Source organism: Eucalyptus grandis, chromosome 1 (genome assembly GCF_016545825.1).
Source record: "Eucalyptus grandis isolate ANBG69807.140 chromosome 1, ASM1654582v1, whole genome shotgun sequence".
In the NCBI taxonomy this organism is placed as follows: domain Eukaryota; kingdom Viridiplantae; phylum Streptophyta; class Magnoliopsida; order Myrtales; family Myrtaceae; genus Eucalyptus; species Eucalyptus grandis.
In genome coordinates this window covers 28,091,354-28,108,338 of record NC_052612.1, presented here as the reverse complement: position 1 = coordinate 28,108,338, position 16,985 = coordinate 28,091,354, and positions in this window count along the sequence as shown.

Genomic DNA, 16,985 nt, shown 5'->3' with positions numbered 1-16,985 from the left:
CTGGAGAAAGAGAAGATTTGGAAGCAGAAGAGAAAGAAACAGAGGAGAGAGAAGCTGAAGAAAGAGATGCAGAGGAGGAAAGAATTGAAGAAGAAGAAGAAGAAGAAGAAGAAGAAGAAGAAGAAAAAGGAGATCAAGAGGAAGGAGAGCATGAGGAACACTCTTCTCCACCTGAAGGCATGGAAACAGGGGGAGATCGTGAGAAAAGAGGAATGTCCTCATATCCTGCTACCAGTGAAGGAGTCAGCCACTCTCCAGCAAATCCAGAGGACATATATACCTCTCAATTTCCTAAGGAGGGTCATGATGTTTCATCACCCAATCTGCGTGACTATGCTGATTTGCTATCGTCTGCCTTTACTCCATCTGATCGTGCAGAAGCCAGTACGTAGACTGATAATTCAGCAGATTTTCACAGAATTCTTGATGTTCTCTTAAAAATGCGAGGTCAGATATATGCTCTAGGATGTGAAGTACAGAATTTGCAGAATGCAAGTCAAGCTTCTTCAGTTTCTTTGAATGATCAGATCCAAGCCCTTGCTCTTCAGATTCAAGCAAATGCTAAGGGTGAAGAGGTGGCTCAACTAAAGGAAGAGTTGACAAAGCTGGAAGGCATTGTCCAATCAATGGGAGATTTCCAGCTTGTTCGTGTTCCCAAGCATTCTCGATTCCATTCTCTTTCCATCTCAACCTTTTTTATGATGACAAAAAGGGGGAGAGATGTGATTTGAACTTTGAACCTTGAACTTTTTGAACTTGAACTTTTGATTTGTTTTGATGTTTGACTTGACTTTTGTGTCTGGCTATGGACTGGATTTGGGATTTTGGATTGACTGCTTATATTAAGTACTATTGATATCTTATGGATGGCTTTACTCATATGCAAAACTAATCTATTTTCTGTGGTTGCAGATTCTAGTGTTATCAATAAGCCATTTATCTTTATGAGATATCCATATTTGCTTGAGTAATGTTTTGCAGGTCAAAGTTATCCAAATATGTAGGAAATTTTTGTCACCATCAAAAGGGGGGAGATTGTTGGAGAAATCTTCCTGGAGTATTTTGAAGCTGACAAAACGTTTCTATCAGTCTAGTCTGAAAATTTGCAGACTCTACTATTTTGCAGACCTCCGGACTGCTAGACTCAAGACTCAAAGTCTATTCTTATTGACAGTTTCTAATCCGTCGAAGAAGGGCTATCTAGGACTGGATGTTTCGTTAAGGATTTGATCTTATCGACTGGAGAAGATCTCTTAGCTAGATATGACATAACGGAATCCTTTATTGACTCAAAGATTGAGGATTCGATGATTGGCGAAGTATACTTAGAAGGTTCTACTTATGGAAACCGAGATCCTGATTGTATGGGCGATCGTGATTGATGGGCTATCGACATGTTCATTAAATAGCTCGAATGATCTTCCTAATTGATTTTGTCCAACGGGAAGATTGGAAGAATTCCTTTGGTAAGTGCCAACGGGTATGATGGCATAAAGGAGTATATAAGGAAGACTTTCCAGTTGTTCGAGAGAGTGCGCTATAGAAGAATTCCAAAGTCTGAAGCTCTTTGTTCTTAGTCAATTCATTTTTTGAGTGAAATCTTGTACGCAAAAGAGAGTCCATATTCTTGAGAAACCTTGAGGAAGTGTGGTAGAGTATCTACACTGTGGAATCAAGGAAGAGCCTTGCTATAATAACTCTTTTGTTCATAGTGAAATCCAGCCGGTGGGCTATCAGTGCGGAAGAATGGACGTAGGCTTGGAATAAGCCGAACCACTATAATTTCTGTGTTCATTTTCTCTTCCCTACTCTTTGCTTTACTTTGATCATAATTCGTTTTATTAACGAAATGAGAACTTCATTTCTATTGTCTGCTTACTATTGTTCTCTTATCTCGAGAAAATATTTTTTACACCTATTCACCCCCCTCTAGGTGCTTATACTAGCTATCTCAATTACAGGTACGGTTTCACTGAACGACCATGCTACTTATGCTTTATTCGACCCTAGAATAACTCATTCTTTTATTGACGAGCAGTATGTTAAGCTGATAGGATTAAGTTATGTATTATTGGAGTTAGTGATTAGCATATCTACACCGTTGAATGATAAGGTGTTGTCTACATTAGGTTGTTCTGGTTGCAAGTTAGCAATTAGTAAATGAGAAGGGAAAATAGACTTATTAGTCCTAACCATGTATGACTTTGATTTAATAATTGACATGAACTAGCTCACCAAGCAACGAGCTAAGATGGACTATTATCGTAAAGTGATTCAATTTGACCCGTGAGGGAGTGAAAGTTTCAAGTTTGTTGGGAGTCAAGGAGGACCCTCGATTGCCCTGATCTTGTCGCTAAAGGCAACTCGTTTGTTAAACGAGGGTTGTCAAGGTTACCTGGCGATCGTCATGGATGCAATAGTTGAGGAGCTAAAAGTCGAAAACATCTCAGAGGTAAAAGAATTTCAATATGTATTCTCGATATAAATTGCCAGGATTGCCGGGAGAGAGAAATAGAGTTCGTGATTGAGTTAGCACCCAAGACAGAGTGAATCTCTAAGGCTCCATACCGGATGGCATTATCAGAGTTGAAAGAACTGAAGGTGTAGATGCAGGAATTATTGGATAATGGGATTCATACATCCTAGTGCATCACCTTGGGGGAACCAGTGTTGTTCGTAAAGAAGAAAGATGGTTCGTTGTGCTTGTGCATCGACTATCATCAACTCAATTAGGTGACGATCAAGAACAAGTATCCACTTCCGAGGAACGACGACTTGTTTGATCAGTTACAAGGAGCGTATATATTTTTGAAAATCGACTTGAGGACAGGATATCATCAGCTGAAGATCATGAAAGAGGACATACCGAAGTCAGCATTTCGTACTTGGTACAGTCATTATGAGTTTATTGTAATGTCGTTTGGGTTGACGAATGCTCTGGCCGCATTTATGGATCTGATGAACCGAGTATTCAAGAAATATCTAGATCATTTTGTAATCATGTTCATCGATGATATTTTGGTTTATTCGAGGAGTGATGAAGAGCGTGAAAATCATTTGAGATTGGTACTGCAGACTTTGAGGGTTCATCAGTTGTACGCCAAGTTCAGCAAGTGCGAGTTTTGGTTGAATCATGTTACTTTCTTAGGTCATGTGATTTCAGGTGAAGGAATTTCCGTGGACCCGTCTAAGACTGAAGCAGCAATCCACTAGCCAAGATCGACTATAGTGACAAAGATCAGAAGTTTTCTGGGTTTGGCAGGTTATTATAGACGATTCGTGGAAGGATTTTCAGCATTAGCGTCGCCGTTGACTAGACTCTTGAAGAAAGAAGAGAAGTTCGTGTGAACAGACAAATGCGAACGTAGTTTCCAAGAGCTTAAGTAGAAGCTGACTACCGCACCTGTGCTGACCATCCCATCTAGCCCTGGAGGATATGAGATTTATAGTGATGCATCGTTCAGAGGACTGGGTTGCGTGTTGATGCAACATGGCAAAGTTATTGCATACACCTCCCATCAATTGAGGCCTCATGAACAGAACGACCCGTTGCATGACTTAGAACTCACGACAATTATTTTCGCTCTGAAGATTTGGAGACATTATTTGTGCAGAGAAAGATTCAAAATCTTCACTGATCATCAAAGTCTCAAATATCTATTCTCTCAAAAGGAGTTTAATATGAGACAGCGATGATGAATGGAACTGCTGAAGGATTACGACTGTGATATCTTATATCACCCTAGAAAGGTGAATAAGGTCGCCGACGCTTTGAGTCAAAAGTCTTCTGTAGCGCAGATGATACTTAAGGAATGGGTTCTAATCGAGAGAGCTCGAGATTTGGTGTTCAAGTTTAAGGTAGGCCATCTTTCGAATCTTATGACCACCCTCATAATTGAGCCGGATGTTCAGGTTAGGATCAAAGCACTTCAGTTGACAGATCCAAATGTTTAGAAGATTCTACAAGAGGACACTAATAAGAGGAAGGCTGACTCTCAGATTTTTTAGGACGGAACACTGAGGTTTCAAGGACGATTAGTTGTACCTGACAATGCCGAGCTTAGAGAGGAGATCTTATCAGAAGCTCATCGTAGTAATTACAGGGCTCATCCTGGCAATACGAAGATATATCAGAATCTGCGTCAATACTATTAGTGGTCCGGTATGAAGGCGGACATTACCAAGCATGTTGCCAAGTGTCTTACGTGTTAGTAGGTCAAAGCACAACATTGCAAGTCGGGAGGACTTTTGCGACCTCTTGAGATCCCAAAGTGGAAGTAGGAGCACATCACGATGGATTCGTGACAGGATTATCGAGGAGTCAAAAAGGTAAGGATTCCATTTGGGAAGTGGTCGACAGATTGACAAAGTCAGCTCACTTCATTGCAGTACGAAAATACCTCAGTTTGGACAGGCACACAGATTTGTACGTGTGTCAGATAGTTTGTCTACATGGGGTGCCGGTTACGATTACCTTAGATTGAGACCCGAGATTCAAAAGCTGCATTTTAGAATAGCTTGCGAGTGCTTTAGGTACGAAGCTGTAGTATAGTACGGCATATCATCCTTAGACAGATGGCCAGTCTGAGATGATAATTCAAACTCTCGAGGACATGCTGTGAGCTTGCATACTAGATTTCAAGGGAAGTTGGGAAGAACATCTTCATCTGATCGAGTTCACGTACAACAACAGTTATCAGCAGAGCATTCTGATGGCTGTTTTCGAAGCGTTGTATAGCAAAGCGTGCAGAATACCCATGTGTTGGAATGAAGTCGGGGAGAGAAAGATTATAGGCCTAGAGTTGGTTCAACAGTCAGTGGATACAATTGCAATTATCAAAGAGAGACTAAAGACCGCTCAGAGCCGGTAGAAAAGTTACGCAGATAAGCGCCAGAGACCTTTGGAATTTCAAGTTGGTGATCACGTTTTTCTGAAGGTATTACCAATGAGGGGAACTTCACGCTTTGGCATGAAAGGAAAACTAAGTCCGAGGTACGTAGGTCCGTTTGAAATTCTTAAGAGAATTAGGATCCTAGCATATCGTCTTGCGTTGCCGCCGAGATTGGGGGAAGTGCACGACGTCTTTCACGTGTCGATGTTGAAAAAGTATGAGCTTGACCCGACCCACGTGCTTAATTTTGAGGAATTAGATGTGAACGACCGAGTGTCGTACGTTGATAGCCCGATTCAGATCGTGGATCGAAAGAAACAAATTCTACATACAAAGACCATTCAGTTGGTCAAAGTGGTCTAGCAACACCACGGCACTGAAGGAGCAACCTGGGAGAGAGAGGAGTCGATGAGACAATTGTACCCCCACATTTTCGTTTAAGTATTGTAATAATTTAAATTTCGAGGATGAAATTTTTATAAGAGGGGAAGAGTTGTGACATCCCGAATTTTCAATGTCGTTTTCAATTAGATTAAATCGGGCCTTTCATCAACGTGCCTATTGTGCTATTCTCAAAACTGATCACTCTTGAGATAATTAGACTATCTGGAAAAGTAAATAAGGGATTTTAATGCAATATACTTGAGGATTCGACCAGAAATTGACTAATCGACCGTGCTCATCTGCCGAGGTAGTTACGACATAGTAAGATCAACTAGAGATTAGAGATAGGTTGGTTCGACCGAGATATGTGGTTAAATGTGAGTGATTTCACTAAATTGCAAGATTCTCGTCAATCGGCACTAGATTGATTTTTCTATTGTTTTGGTACCCTATGTCCATATTTGAAATCTCGAGATTTTCACGATCACCAGGAGTCGCCAATGTGTTGAAGAGGTTCATTGTGGCTTGAAGAAAATCGACCACGAGTCATTTGCACTAAAAATTTCTAAAAGCTAGCCGGTAGCTTAGGTCATGATAAAATTGCACCAGATTGAAATTAACTGCGAAATTGAATTCGATTTCAGAAATTGAAAATTCTGTAATGTCACAAGTCATTTTAGGAACGTCAACTCAGTCTCGGAATATTTTTCTGCAAACCGAGACTTTTTGAAAAAAAGTCAAGGTAAGTTGTTTTCTTGCAAAAAATTCAGAGGGCCGTTTTTTATCGCGAAATTAGGATGCAAGTGGGTTCAATTGGCGAGGAAAATATCAATTTGATCGTGGACTCATTAATGAAATTTTTTGAGAGCCATATTGGATTAATTCGAGCAGGAATTAAATCCAATTGAGAGAAATCTTGTGCAAAATTCGTATGCCCCCATGGACCTAACAATTGGACCACTTCAAGGGCTTCTAGAAGAGGTTTTGTGGTTGCAATTGGTAGAGGAAACCAGCTGGGTTGTGGTGGGGTCTTCTAAGGAGACCAAAGAAGATAGGAAGAGACCAAGGTGGTCTGCTCCTTAGCCAAATTGTCCCCCCTCTTCTCCTTCCTCCCTCTTCCGTCGAGCACACCTCCCCCTCCTTCTTTTGTTATTTTAAGCTCAACAAACCTAGAAGAAGAATTGGCCGCCTCCCCTTGCCATCGAGCAACCCACCAAGCAGCTCGGAGCCACTGCGACGCCGTCTTGCCTGCTTGCGCACCAAACTTACGCCTCCCAGCCTGTCGTTCTGCCTCAGCCGTGAGCCCAACCGACCTCCTGAGCTGTTCACAACACCCTCGCCATCACTAGAGCCACATGGCTGCCCGCTTGCCATCGTGAAGCCTCGCCAAAGCTCCGCCTGCACACTGTCGGTCCTTAGTCGTTCACTCAGCCATTAGTCCAGCTTCTCTTGGCCCAAATCAGAACCGAAGCTAGTGGGTCTCGTAGCGCTGTTTGGCCAGTTTTTGGTGCCTTCCGGACCCCGTTTGGCAAGCCTACTTTGGAGTTTCTCGACCCTTGCCGCGTCCCCATCGTTTTGATCCGAGCGGATCATTAATCAAGCGAGTTTAATTCACTAATCCTTGCTTAGTAAGTTAATGATGTTTGAGAGTTGTTTAGAGCCTAGACTAAGTAATGATTAGGTGGATAGTTAGATTAGATTAGCAATTTAATTCATTGTTATTGCTTGTTAGGTGGTTAGAGTAGTGTAGTTAGAGCCTAGACAAGCTCTAGTATTTATCTAGAGTGGTTCAAAAAAAATTCTGGGCTTGTCTCGGCTTTTAATTAGGCTTTACGGGCCTAAGTCCTATTTATTGGTATTTATTAATTATTTTCCATAATTAATTATTTATTTATTTATTTATTTTCTGGAAATTAGACTGGGATAGCCAATGACTGAAATTTTATGCTGATTGCAGTGGTGTGATTGATTTATTTAATTGACTATTATTTTGTGCAAATTGAGTGTGATTTGCAATTTTGAGGCATATATCCCAAAATTTGTTATGTATTTAATTAGAAAATAATCGGACGTCGGTTTACAGCACCAAAAATGTTTTTATCAATTATATAAATGGTGAATTTTTTTATAGTAAAGATATTATGTTTTTTGGCAGAGGTCAATCGTGTACCCACACACGATTATTTTTGTCGGATATATTTAACACGAGGAAAATAGGCTAGGATAGTATGTTAATTGAAGAATTTAAGAGTGGAATGCCACTTCCTTGGCCGTAGGTAATTAATTGTGTGATGCTTTACAGTTGTAATAGGATGACTATTGAAAGCTGAGATGACACATGTTGTGCGTGTTGTTATGGGTTGGATCAAGAAAACTGCCGAAGTATGGCCGTGCTCGTTGAGCAGTAATTAATTGTTGAAGTATGGCCGTACTCGTTGAGCCGTAATCAACCGCCGAAATATGACTGTGCTCGTTGAGCCGTAATTAACCACCTTATAGCGGTTGTGCTGTTGGGCCGTAATTTACTTCCAAACTTGAACAGACTGTGCCCACTAGGCTATAATTTGACCGGTGATGATTTAGTAGGTTGTGCCCATTGGGCCGCAATTAATAGCTGGAGTGAGTAATTGAAATGACCGTGTGATGGTCCTAATGATACAGAATTGATTAGGTCGATTGATCGTTGATTCGATTCGATTTAATGATTTTTGTTGTTGATGTGCTTCGATGAATTACAAATTATATTGACTTGCAGGAAGAGACCGAGGTCAAGGTAAGTCATCTGACTCATGGTTGTGTTTAGGTAGGCCTTGGAGCATTTTCTTCCTAGTCGGGGCTTAGGGGGTTGAACTTGCTGAGACATCACCCATCATGGGATAACATTTTAGGTCCCTAGATGGCGGTCATGGAGGACCGGAAGCCGCGGAGTCTGGGAAGGTGGAGATCGAATAATCAATGAACATTTCTGACTAGAGGTTCATAGGACAATTCCCTTTTTGTTGAGTCGATATTTTTGTAAAATAGTTTGGTATTGTATATAAACCTGTTTGTTTTATAAAAGGTTTGTTTTGGTTTGAAAATTTGGAACCCTACTTTCTATCCCATCATGTTGTTGTTTGGGGATTATATTTTTGCTTCCGCATGCACATATTAAAATGAAAGGGTCGACGATGCGTCATGAGACGTCGCTATTTAACCGACCGCTAAGGGATGGGCACATGCTCGAAGGATCGAGGCATGACATCCCAGAACGCGTCGCCGACCCATTTCAATTTTTAATGCACATGTGTAAGCGAATAAATAAATCCCCAAACAACACCAAGATAGGATAGAAATGCACGGCCAGAATTTTGATAACCACAACACACCTTTATACAAAATAGACTAGATCATTTACAAGCTAATCTATATTCACAAAAGTCTACAAAGGTCAATCCTCAAAATGAGCTATATTGTAACCAGTTAGCCGGACTCGTTCGCCGATTCTTCAATCTCCATAAGGGTTGGACGAGACGTCAGGTTCTCCACCATGCCATTGGGTGGGTCAGTTGGATCCTCGACCAAAACAACATTAATTACCACAGCGGGGATATCAAACGTCCTAAGGAGACCTAGGCTGACACCATTGGGTGTGTAGCGAAACCACACTCTGAACCGATGAGGGAACATATAACGTGGACGTTCTTCGACCCAAACAATTGTCACTACAAGCTCATAGACCCAAAAACTTCTGGGATCAGGATAACTATAAACCTGCTCGATGACTCTTATCGGCCGACCATAACACTCAGGGGGATTCACCATCTAAGAACCCGAAAAGTGAAGCCCACAACGGGATGAGACAATGTCTTAGCAAAATCACCCCCTAAACTTCGACTAGGAAGAAAATACACGTAAAAGCTACCTATGCACACACAAGACAGATGACTTACCTTTGCTTCAATTCCTTCCTACAAGTCGGTACAATTCAATACTCAATCAATCACTTCAATTCAATCAAAACATTGATCAATCGATCCATTCGATTCCATACCATCAATACCATCCATAAAATTTGATCAATTCAATCATTACTTACTCTAAGCTAATAATATATGGTATAGCTCACTAAAGCTAATAGATATATAATAATACTACTCACCAAAGCTGCTATATATCTATATTACTCACAAAAGCTGTGTGATACTTAATATGCTCTCCAAAGCTATGCGATACTTAATATGCTCACCCAAATATGATAATCAATGCCCGCAGGCTGATATTGTATATTGTTCCCATCAACTGATATACGGTCGGCCTTAGCCAAAATACCATATTTTCATTTTTAAAAATCCCACCATTTAATATAGTCCACAAAGATATTTTTGGTGTTATAAACTGACGCCCAGTATTTCCCGATTAAATACATAAATTACTCAAATTTTGGATAAATACCCAAAATTACAAATATCACTCAAATAGCACAAATTAGCATCCAATTAAATAAACCAATCACACAATTGTAATCAGCACGAAATTCTAGTCACCGGCTATCCCAATATAATTTTTGAAAAATAATAAATAATTAAATAAATACCAAAAATAATTAAATAAATACAAATAAATGCCATAAATGCAAACTTAGACCGGAAAAGCCTAATTAAATATCGAAATGGCCCGGAAAATTTCCGAACATATTTAGATAAATAATACAATTTATCTACTTGCTAATTAAGCTAGTCTAACCACTTAAAGTGCATAAACGAATAATTAAATCACTAATCCATTCTAACTAACCATTTAATTCATATTTAGCCTAAACTAATCAACCCTTAAGCATAATTAACTCCCTAAGTGGAGATTAGTGAGTAAACTCAATGGTTTTGATATCCAATGAGTCCACGATGACGGCAAGGTGGAGATGGGCGACAAACTCCAAAGCGGCAACGCCCTACGAGGCTTGAAAGCGGTCCAAAGTGGGCCTTGAAAGTCAACGATTGGACTGGGTTGTAGTGGTGGATGGCAGGTGATGACGATGGCTCTAGTAGCTTGGACGACGACAAACGGGCTGGCACGGTTGGACGGAGGCCTGGCTATGTTAGACAGGGGTGCGGGGATGAGCAAATGCGAGCAAGGACGTAGACTACCAGGCGGGACTTGTTCAAGCTTGTAACTAGCGGGTGGTGGCTCTGGCTGCTCTGGTGAGTGTCGACGGCAAGGGGGAGCTTGGCTCGGTTTCTCTGGTTTCTTTAGAGCTTCAAACACACTAAAAATAGGGAAAGCATGTCTGAAGAAGAAGATGAAGCCAGCTGCCCAAGTGAAGGGTCCCCTTGGCTGAAATATCTCCCTCTTGATCATTAGATGGTCTCCCACCTTGTCTGCCCTATCCTCAGCCAAATAGAAGCCTTCAAGCTTCCTTTAGAAGCCAAGGAAGTGGTCCAAAAGTCCTCTCACCCATGGCCTACAAATATGTAACATAATTCCCCCTAAAAGGAACCAATTTCTCTCCAATTGGACTCAAATTGATCCCCATAAATCCCACCAAGATGTCCTCGACCAAATTGACATTTTTCCTAGTCAATAGAACCAACTTGCATCATAAACATGCTATCAAAAACGGTCCCCTGAATTTTCCGGTCGAAAACGGCCCTAAATTGAATTTCCAAAAATCTTGGTTTACAGAAAAATCTTTGGAGAGTGAGTCGACGGTCCTAAAATGACTCGTGACATGGCAGAACTTTCAATTTCTGAAATCGGATTCAAACTTGCGGTTAATTTCAATCTGGCGCGATTTTAGCGTGACCTAGCCCACTAGGTAACTTTCCGGAATTTTTAGTACAATTGACCCGTGATCGATTTATTTCGAGTCATAATGTATATCTTTGACACATCGGCGACCTTTGGTTGTCATAAAAATCTCCAAGTTTCAAATACGGACATAGGGTACCAAAAACGATAGAAAAATCGGTCTAGCGTACTGTCAATCGACGAGAATTTTGCAATCAGGGGGGATCACCTACACTTTGATCATGTAACTCAGCCGAATCGACATATCCCTGATTTCTGGTCGATTTTGACAATGTCATAATGATCCTTGCAGATTAGCACAGTCAAGCAGTCGATTCCTAATCGAATTCTCAAGTCTATTGCTTTTATATTCCTTAATGGATTCACCTGATAGGCTAGTTATCTCATGAGCGGCCAACTCCGAGAAAAGAACTATAGGCGCGTCAATGAAAAGCCCAACTTATTCAATCGAAATCAGAACCTGAAAATTAGGATGTCACACAAATCATTCATATTCTGCAAAACAAACGCACTCTTAATTTCCTTTTAATTGATTGGTTTTTTTTACTATGGTAAAATTCATAACCAAGTTGGGTCCAAATTAGGTCAAGTCGGATAACCGTTGCTAATTGTGTTACTTGCAAACATGTAATGATAACACCCTTGTCTAACCTTAATCATTGTTGAACTTTTTCGACAAATTGTGGAGTTGGTTGGCCATTTTGTCTTCTAGGTAGTGACATTAGTCTCGCCAAATTATCAACATTAATTGACATGGAACATTCACAGTGGGTGGAAAATGGCCTTACATCTTCAACATTTGGCAATTGAATAGCCTATTGACCAATTTGATTTGTTAAATTATTGTCACCAGTTGGATTATTTTGACTAATATTTCCTTGATTATTCTCATTATAGTGATTTTAATTAGAAGAACGGACCTTTGCATAATTCTCATGAAGGGTTGGCTACTTTGATGAATATTATTGGCCCCAACAAATCAAGAGGGATTATGAACATACTCTATTACAACTAGATTGGCTAATGGTGGCTAATTAGATGATCCTAGCCTCGAGAAAACATCACACGTAGCATTGATGATGATCGGCTTGATTACGTCAACATGTGACCCACAATATAGCTCTTCAAACAATCTCTTCATATTGGCTAGCATGTGAGGAGTTAGTGCAACTTCTCTTGATTGTTCTTCAGTGAGACACTAGGGAAGGGCTACCCCCTCATGTTTCAACACACTTTCTTACCTGCAAGTCCAATTATGAGTGGCACATGACATTTTTACCATGGCATGTGAAATTTGACTAATGAGGTTGGATACACATTCATGAAAGAGATCACTCCAGTTTTGATATCATATTACATTTTGTGAGTGGTTTAATATTTATATACTCTAAAACATATGATGAAATTTGTAATTCAAGCAAAATCAAAAAGTCTCCCATCAATTCTCATAGAAACAAGGGAAAAAATTTTGAGGGCGTGCTTTGTCCAAACTTCTTCTTCTTCTTCTTCTTCTTCTTCTTCTTCTTCTTCTTCTTCTTCTTCTTCTTCTTCTTCTTAAATGGCACGTCAGATTTAAAGATTCATTGAAAAGCCATGTAAGACTAATCGCCCAAATATCTCACCAAAGCCACTGTAGTAATCGATGTGGTACTCAAAGGTTTGTATATAGCCAACGCAAAATGATCCTTGGCTTTGTCACTAGCAAGTACGAGAAACTCGTGCCAAGTTTAAATAGACACCAAGAAAAGGCATGGATCCAGGAACTGGGTAGTCTTCAAACACAACTCTATTCATCCTCTTCTAGGTCTCATGCACCGTATATCTCATGTATTCCCGTGCAGCCTCGTCTAAAGTGCTGGTTTCATTCATGTAGTATTCTAGCGCCTTAAAGTTGTCTCCTCGTGCCAATTCATACTAAGCATGGACAATATTGTTGGGCTATAAATATATGTCCAAATAATCATCTCACTTTCACATCGATGAAACTAAAAACAATAGCTCACCACTACAAATATACCAATGATGTACTTCTTTGTTATTATAGCCACTATTTACAAGGAGAGGAACAATAGAAAAGTAAGTTACCGACAATGTACTAAAATCATTGGTAATTCGAAGAATCTTGGCAAAATAATGCTATATCTTTTACATAAACTATTTTCTGTTGTTGGTTCTTTTTCTTTTCAATTTTTCTCCAATATAAAATGCTATGTTTTTTTAACATAAAATAGAAATCAATCACCACAAATACGATTGGCAATTATGTAATCAGCCACAACGCAAAGCACGGAATAGCATGTGCTCCTCTGCCCAATTAATTTTATGAAGCTTGTACAAACACCCCTCAACAGGCTTCAATTACAATAGTTTCAATATCTTGGAGATCATAGAGCCACCCCAAAGCTAACAATAACACATAAGATTAAAGGCTCTCTCCAATAGCAAGACCTTGGTCAACAATGCATCCCTAATCGGGGGGCATGGATTCAAATATGGTCGACACAAGATGGTCCTTGGTTTGGTGACCAGGAAGGCCGTGTCCGTCTCCATACTCGTAAAAGCAATGAGAAGCCCGTGCCAAATTCAAACAGGCACCAAGAAAAGGCCCAAACCCGGAGAATGGGTAGTCCTCAAACACTTCTTTATTCAATTTCTTCCAAGTCTTGCGCACTAGATGCCTGATATGTTCTCGTGCGGCCTCTTCCGAAGCACCGGTTTCATTCATGTAGCATTCCAATGCCTTGGAGTTGTCTCCTCGTGCCAATTCATGTTAAGGATGGACAATGATCATGGGTTACAAACATAAGTCCCAATATTCATTTCACATTTGTATCAGAGATATAGAAAATGAATAACATATCACCGTGGATATTCCAATAATGTGTATTTTTTTATAAGAGATAATTTATAAGAAAGCACAACTATCGAAGTAAGTTACCGATGATGTACTGAGATCATCGTTGAATCAAAGGATCTTGGCATAAAAATGCATGACACCTAGGATTTTCGACACATAATCAAGTCCCTCTTCCGTCAATTCGTTTGTGGTTAGGAAGTAGCTATCCAACAGCAAAAGCAGCCCTCCAATTGAATCCACCCCAATGTCCATGTACTCCTTCAATGTCGGTTTAATGCCCTTGTCGTACCAATAGACCTCCTTCATGTACGCCTTGCATTCATTGGCCCACTATAGGATTAAAATTCGAAAAAGGTGTTGATGATAAAGTGGAGGGACCTTCTTTTCTCACACCTTCATGGATTCTCAATGTTCAAAGAGAAGTCATAAGCAAAGTTAGAAGTAGAAAAGTGAGTTAATTGATGCGGGCTAGAAATTATAAGGTGAAAGATTTAGCAAGTCAAGATTACCACTTTTCGCAAGTAAGGGATGGGGTTGATTCCTCGTTCTCTCATCGTCCAATACCCAAGTTCATTGGTCGTGTTGTACAAGACCATAAGACTATCTCTTATTGTTGTAGGAAGCTTATCTATATTTGTAATGTCCCACCTAGAAAAATTATCACCATGTCAACAATCTTATCAATTTTACCATCACTCAATATGCTTTTTAGTAATAACAATGACAATTAGTGCATACCACAACTTTATTAGCTGAAACCAAACAATTACATAGAAGAAAAACAAGCTAACATAAAACATGATATGAGCAAAACACATCGAAGAATTTATTTCATAATATACCATTTTCAGGATTTGTTCTGGGCAAGACGTTGATAGACTAACTAATTCTGTCTTTTTTCTTGGCCATAATAGTTACAAGAGAAAATTATGATGGTAGTGATAACTTGAGAATGAAATATGTTAAGAGCTCAAGCTCTTCTGGCGTCCCATATATATCATAAACGTCATCGATAAGTGTCACCGTACAACCAATCCTTGCATTCAATTCTCTAAAAGCTGTATATTGAGGTTCAAAAACAAATATACAGCTCCAAAAATAGTTTTCCACTAGTTTGTCCCTAAAGAAGGTCATCTTGTTCGCCCCAAGTTCAACCCACCACCTGAAAATTTTGTCATATGATGAGTAAGTCAATCAAAATGCGCTCATACTTTGCCAAATTGCATGAACTATAGAGTGCTTGTGCATACTTGCCAGATTGCAAACTTCCTTCCTATGGATTGATTGCACTAAATTGAAGTCTATTTTAGCCAATTGTAACAAAGAAGGGATCATGTCTTGATGTTTCCCATACATGTCCATGAACCACCGAACCTCCAACCTGTTTGGTCTCCAGTGGATTGGCATATCTAATGCATGACTCACGTTGCTCACTTTATTAGTGGGAACTTCGTCGAGGTTTAGATCCTTCAGATGCTTAGAAGAGAAGTTCCAACCTTCATGGAGTATAGTTTCGCCTTCCAATTCGTGAAAAGAAGCTTCATAGAGACCAAGAAGCCCCTTCACATCTTATGTGCCTATCTTGCTCATAAACCTTTGAAACGCATCTACATGTCCAACAAAAGGAATGGTAGGGTAAAATTTGATGCATCAACATATTCCACAAAAGGTAAACTAGTTGGCAAGTACCTTGTGGTACATTGTATCCATGTTGTCTGAGTAGTTGGAATTGAAGAGAAGCAGCATAGAGATTATCTAAAATTTGAGCATCTTCGGTGTTGTTTGTCACGCCCCGATCCTCTGAACGCGTGCCCATCCCTTGGTGGTGGATTAAATAGTGATGTCCTAACACGCGTCGCCAATCCACTCATTTTAATGTGCATGTGGAAGCGAATAAATAAATTCCCAGACAGCAGAAAGATGGGATAGAAAAGCAGGACCACAAATTTTCGAAAACCACAACACACTTATATACATATCAAACTAAGTCATATACAATATTAGCCGATATATACAAGGTCTGCAAAAAGGGGTGGGGGGTTTACAGATCCTTTAAGCATTCGAGTCTTCAAATGAATACTCCGGGGATCCTAGATTTGACAGACTCAGGTCTACCACTGAACCACCGGGAGGGTCTACCGTGCCTTTTCCAAAAGCAACCTCCAACACCAACATAGGGACCTTAGATTCCGATAGAGGACCTTCTCTTTGTCCATTTCTCTCATGACGATACCATGATCTGTATTGATGGGGTACCTTATGGGTAGACCCTCATCAACCTAGACAATGGATCTCATGATTTCATAGACCCATCCCCTTAGGTTCCCATGAAGCGGAATATAAGATACCTGCTCAATGACCTTCTTCGGCTGGCCAAAACACTCGGGCGGTACAGCCATCTAAGGACTTGTAAATGTTATCCCACAATGGGGTAAGACGACGTCTCAGCATGTTCACCCCTTAAGTCCCGACTAGGAAGGAAATACGCCCAAAGGCTATCTAGCCATGCACAAGATAAATGACTTACCTTTGCCTCAGTCCCTTCTTGCAAGTTAGTACGATTCATATAATCAACTAATCACTTCAGTCCAATTCACATCAAACATCAGTCAGTTGACTTACTTGACTCCATACCATCGATACCATCCACACAATTCGATCGAATTGAACCTTGATCACCCTAAGCTGACAACAGATGGTATAGCTTACTGAAGTTTATCAAGTATACTACTCACTCTAAGTTGATATATCGAGGCCCTAAAGCTGATATAGTATATTGATAATGCTCACTATAAACTAATAAATAATATAGCTCGCTCTAAGCTGATAAATAATATAGTTCACTCTAAGCTGATAAAGTATACTGCTCGCGCTAAGCTAACATATCAAAGCCAGCGGGCTAATATAGTATACTGATAATACTCACCAGAAGTTGCTAAGGTATATTTCTCACTCTTAGCTAATATATCAAAGCCCGTAAGTTGATAGTATACCATTTTAATCAACCCACAATTTCACCATTTTTATCATATCCGATAAAAATAATCGTGTGTGGGTACACGGTT